General features: G+C 42.4%; 1 protein-coding gene across 3 annotated transcripts in view; it reads left to right on the top strand.

Annotated features, from left to right (window-relative positions):
• PALLD (palladin, cytoskeletal associated protein) overlaps positions 421–6,000 on the top strand; it is a 341,670-nt gene continuing 336,090 nt past the window's right edge. For all 3 annotated transcript variants that reach the window (XM_021073310.1, XM_021073309.1, XM_021073311.1), the window contains exon 1: positions 421–569. The gene's annotated coding sequence lies outside the window, so the exon portion shown is untranslated. The remainder of the gene's footprint in view (positions 570–6,000) is intronic.

Raw genomic sequence — 6,000 nt, 5'->3', positions numbered from 1 at the left:
GACAGTGGGCCTCTCCACGCAATCTGACAGGTGGCTCAATTTTTAAATAGTTACTGGATATCTTAGGATAATCTACCACATGACTAATTTAAATGCACAGAGCAGAAGTTTATAGTTAGAAAAGCATTCCTTATGAGTTGCTTTTTTTCCTGAGATTCACATCCCACAGATTTAGTGAATTAAGACCAGGTTTAAAAGATAAGTGGTGACTTCCAGGCACAAAGCCAGGGTACAGAGCAAGGTGTGCAGGCATCATGCTTATTCACTCCATAAATGCAGTTCTCGCCACACTCAGTGGCTTTCATTTCTAAGAACCCGGGCCTCAGAGCCGGGCTGCTGGAATCCCCGGCCAGGGCGTCTGCGGAAACATGAGTTCAGTGACCAAATATAGCCGAGTGGAGTAAGAGGGCAGGTGGGACTCCAAGGCCACAGTCATCTCAGAGTGACCAGGGCCCAAGCAGTGTGTCATGAAGAGCCGGGGCCGGGCCCCACTCCCCCAGCAGAGAAGCAACCCTCGTGGGAAACCCCTCACCTGTTAGGGGTCTTCGAACTGACCACGGGATCGAAAGGTCTGTAAGATGTATTGTAATATAGTAACTAGTAGAGCAACATTTTTTTAACTCTTTTTTATTGACAGCTAAAAATATAGTAGTGGTTTGTCAGAACACTAGTTAGAAGATGGTTTGATTTTTTTTTTTTTAATTTGGAGTGGAAAAGTAACAGGAATTTTGTAGCCATTCCAAAAAGAAGAAATATGTAGGATTGATCTGCAGGCTTTATTTCTACCTATGCTGTGAGGGGGGTGCATTTTCTATTCTAATCTTAGAGAGGAAAAGTAAGTTGGTGCTATCAATTCTAAAAAAAAATAAATGTACTGACAGAGCCAGCACTTGTCAAGATCGTGTTTGTCTTTTGTTTCAAAGAAAATAAGAATGCAGTTAATTTGAAACCTTGTATATACTTAAGCTAAGTAGTGATGGCTTAAAATGATATGCTTTAGGTTTTAGTAACATTTTAAGTTGGTAATTACACTTTCAAAAACCTTTTAAATCAGTTGAGCAGACCTTTTATATCCTATCTATGCCTCAAGTTTGCATATTTTTAAAATATAAAAGGGAAACTGGAGTCCAGTCAAATTTAAACCTTACAGTACAATTTTATATCAGGTTGTTGTAAGTTACACATGAAATTGTCTTGAATCCAACAGATGAGGTTGGTACAGAATGATTTCAGGCTCATGTTTCTTTTTTAACATTTGCTAAAAATACTAATTGACTTCGAGTAAGAATAATGTGTCCACATCCAATGCCTGCTGCCTGACAATATAACACTAACCTAGTCCCTGAGTCACAAATACGCAGAAATTCATTCCTTACTACGGGATAAATATACTCTTCAATGTACTTTTTCCTCAAAGAAAGAACCTGAATGCTCACCTCTATGATCCAGATTTTAAAAATCAAACTCTATTTGGCAATTATTGCTAATGGCAGACAAGGCCTAAGAGTGCTATCAAGATGCTGAGTATCCTGTGAATATAGGATTCCATGTTCCTAGAATACAAATTAATCCTCCTGTGTTCCCACGTCTGATACGCATTAGGGTCTGGGTCCAAGGGACCCTTGTCAGTTCTCTGAGCTGCTGTGTGTTGCTAAAACTGAAAGGGTCAGAGCACACGTCACAACAGAATAGGGATCTGGATTACACTGGACAATTACAATTACCTTGGTTTCTTTACCTCATTTAAAAACAAAGCAAAACATAGAGGGTAACATGAGCCAAGTTTTAATATAAATCTGACATGCTCTTAAAAAGATACCACCTGAAACCTCTAACGCCAAGAGAGAGCCTGGGCTTTACACACACACACACACACCCACACACGTTTGTGTGTGTAGGTAACAAAGTGATTGTGGTATCTGGGTTCCAATCAGAATTCAGGCATATGGAGGCAACGCTGTGTCCTGGTTAAATTCCAGCAAAGGAAACAAAAGGCTGAGCAAAGAAGCTCTGCCTGTAACTTGAATCTGCTAAACCAGAGAACAGAGACCCAGCTTGGGAAATAGGTTTTGAGTTTAGGCGAAAGGAAATACTGTATCTCTACTATACTATACTATACCTGGAAGGCCAAAATAAGGAGAATGGCAGTGGAAATGGATGAACTGGACGTAAACTCCAACCTCATATGGGGCTAAGATGGTCACAGGCAGAGGTCATGGGGCAATTCCAAGTGCTCTCTCTGGAAAGCCCTCACAAGGCTGTTGCGGGCATCCAATCACCTGTTATGTTATGACTCTGAAACGGAGGTACCCTGTCTGTGTCCTATTTAAAACTGAAGAATACATATGTCATGCCTCCATGGAGTGACAATTTACTTAAAGATTAGGAAAGAATGCAATCCACATGCATTTACCAAGAGACAGATTATGCAACTGTTGTGCATTTCTTGCATCAAACAAGGTTTAATTAATTTTCCATATTTGACTTTTGCCCTGTAGCCTTGGCAAAAAGAACATTACCCTAGAAAGAAGGAAGGAAGGAAGGAAGAAAAGAAAGAAAGAAAGAAAGAAAGAAAGAAAGAAAGAAAGAAAGAAAGAAAGGTGACTATAGAGAATAGACTTGTGGTTGCCAAGGGGGAGAGAAGGTTTGGGGTTTGTAGATAAAAGGTGTGACATTTAGAATGGATATGCAATGAGGTCCTACCATACAGCACTGGGAACTACATCCAGTCTCTTGGGATAGAACATGATGGATGACAATATAAGAAAGGGAATTATGTGTATATATGACTGGGTCACCTTGCTATACAGCAGAAATTGGCACAACATTGTAAATCAACTATAATTTTTTAAAAAAGTTAGAAAGGTAACATGTTTAAAAGGTATAGTATTTGAAATAAAGACAATAATCAAACTAAACTCATGAAAAAGAAAAAAAAAAGTACTTCCTGTCGTGGCACAGCAAAAACATAATCTGACTAGGAACCATGATGTTGGGGGTTCAATTATCCCTGGCCTCGCTCTGTGGGTTAAGGATCTAGCATCGCTATGAGCTGTGGTGTAGGTCGCAGACATGACTCTGCTGTAGCTGTGGCGTAGGCCGGCACATTGGACATCTAGCCTGGGAACCTCCATATGCTGCGAGTGTGGCCCTAAAAAGCAAAAAAAAAAAAAAAAAAAAGGAGGGGGGAGAAAGAAAAAGAAAAAAAAAGGAAATGATCTATAAATTAAGTGGCATAAAATTCCTCAAGAACAGATGAAATATGCACAGGGTTTTAACAACACAGGTGACCATGGGAGCTCATATTTCACAGGAATGGATACTTGGGATATGGCAAGGTGCTGAGAGCTTCTGGCATAAGTTCAAGGTGGGCGGGCAGCTATAAGGCCTCCCGGTGTTTGCAGACCCTCCCAAACCTTCACTTTACCAAGTATTTGTTTATGACGGAGAGTCTGGCACCATGCGTGAATGTCACAAATCTGCTGTCACCTTTAGCTCCTCCAGGGTGCAATCTGAGAGTCCTAGGTGCCACGGGCCTGCATTCTCCTCCTGTGACTGTGCCCCCCACCCCCCACAATGTGCTGTCCAGAAGTGCCACGGTCTGTAGACACTGATGGGAACACACAAACACTCATCCATCCTGTCCCATCCCACTGGTACCCTAACAAACTTTTTGAAGATATAAACTTTATTTTAGAAATCTTTTTTAAATTTATTGGGGTATAGTTGATTTACAATGTTCTATTAGCTTTAGGTTTACAGCAAAATGAACCCTGCATCTACATATATCCATTCTTTTTTCTCAGATAGGATATTTCAGAACACTGAGTAGACCTCCCTGTGCTATACAGCAGGTCCTTATTATTTATCTACTTGATACACAAACATCTCACACAGCTTTATGTCAAAAAAAAAAAGCTCAATTAAAAAAAAATGGTCAGAAGATCGAAATAGACATTTCTCCAGAGACGACAGACAGATGGCTGAAAAGCACATGAAAAGATGCTCAACATCACTAACAACATTGATAGAAAATCTAAGGAGCAAAAGCACAGTATAGCTTCCCAAAATCAACTAACAAAAGACATAAGAGCAAGCCACGTATAAAAAAATCAGAACCTGGTGTTTCCTCAGTTTCCTACTTTGGTCTTTTTTTCTAGTACAATGGGAGCTCCTTAGGGCAGAGGCTCCACCTGGGAAGAGGCACCAGGCACACAGGAGGCCCCAACCAATGGATGCTGATGAGTAAGACAACAGAAAACCCGGGAGTTCCCCGGTGGTCTAGTATTTAGGACTCAGCGCTTTCACCACTGTGCTGCAGTCTGGGTTCAATCCCTTGTCTGGGAACTGAGATCCCTCAGGCCTCTGCATACCATGACCAAAAGAAAAAAGACAGCAGAGAAAGCAAGCCAAAAACATGTTTTGCCTAAAAGCATTTGTATGTCTTTGACTCAGAATTTAACTCTGAGCTTGCTGGTATCCCTAAGAGCCTCAAAGTTTACAGAATCCCCACGTCTAAAAGGATGGATGCCAGAAAACATCTTTCTGGTGCTGAATTTGTTCAGGACAAACTTTCTCAGAGGGAATGAAAACCTGAAAACCATAAAAATCACTGTCTTTATAGAAACAGGTCTTTTAAATGTGGTGTCAGACCTACCACTGTTTTGTATTAGTGAGATGACACATAATGCACACTTTACACATAGTCATCAGAAGCCTAGAGCACTGATTACTTTATCAATTCTCAGAAAGCAGAGCCCAGGCATGAATAACCACTGATAAGACAGGTGGCAAAGCTGGGTCAAGGCCAGAACAATTTCTCACTGAAAAGGGCATGTCCCAGAGAAGTGTCGGGGCCTGGGGGTGCGGGTGGGGGTCCTGTCTCTGCCTGGTTGCATGGTGGTTCCCTCTCCTGTCAGATCCCATCCAGGGCTCCAACACGTTCAAACACCAGGTAGGTTGTTCTCACTCATCTGCCTGCCGCAGTCACAACTCCAGCACTGCCAGGAGTCCGCCACCCAAAGGCTTCAGTCAGCACCTGCTTTCCTGGCCTTGATGGAAAGGGTTCTTAACTCATGTTTGTGACGCAGTAAGATGATAGTTAAACCAAAATACCTGCCAGGTGGCACGTTCAAAAGAAGGAGCAGACTGTTTTGACTGGGGAATCACTGAAAGCACTAGCAAGAAGTGAAATTCAAGTTTTCAAGGATGAGCTGGAATTTGAAACACAGAACAGACTGGAAGGACAAAAGTGGCAGTGCGTTCACAGCATAGGGACAGGAAAGAGCACAGATGATCAGAGCAGGGAGTCAAGGGCTGGGAACAGGCACAGCACAAGTCAGGGTGACTGCAGAGGTCACATCACGCCCACCATCCAGGGCACACAGGTCACCTGCTTCCCAAGTTTGGACCTTCTCTTTTCAGCCAGGAGACCAAGGGAAAAACAAACAGAGTGACATGGCCAAACTTGCAAATAGGATTTCTCCCACCCTCTGATCTCCACTTTCATCATGTTCTTCCTTGTACTGGTCATTTTTCACTCTTGTCTGATCCCTCCTATTGGACTGGAAGATGCTTAAAGATGGCTGCTTCCTCTTTACCCTCCTGGAACCTTCCCTTTTGAGTGTAGTAAGTGATGAATAAACAGTTGTTCAGTGGAATTTATGTTCAAGTTACCATTCAGGGAACACAAGAGTGACCAAAACAGAGGGTGGGGGGGAGCCTTTTCTGCACAGGAAGAAGCTGGAACATCAGGAATCCAGAGAAAACAGAAAATAGCTGTGGTTTCAGGGAGTTTTAGGGGAAGTGACACAGACCCTAAACAACTGATAAGGATAAGGACGAAGACACAGAGGAGCAAAGAGGGAATTTCCAGGCAACTCAACGTCCTCTGTAAGAGAAGAGGAGGATGAGGAGGCAGGGACAACAACTTACAGGCATGGGAGCCCTTCGACACTCAAACTTCCACATGTCAGCCTACTTGTTCAAGTGGATACTGAT

Source organism: Sus scrofa, chromosome 14 (genome assembly GCF_000003025.6).
Source record: "Sus scrofa isolate TJ Tabasco breed Duroc chromosome 14, Sscrofa11.1, whole genome shotgun sequence".
NCBI lineage: Eukaryota > Metazoa > Chordata > Mammalia > Artiodactyla > Suidae > Sus > Sus scrofa.
This window is presented reverse-complemented; position numbering and strand designations above follow the sequence as displayed.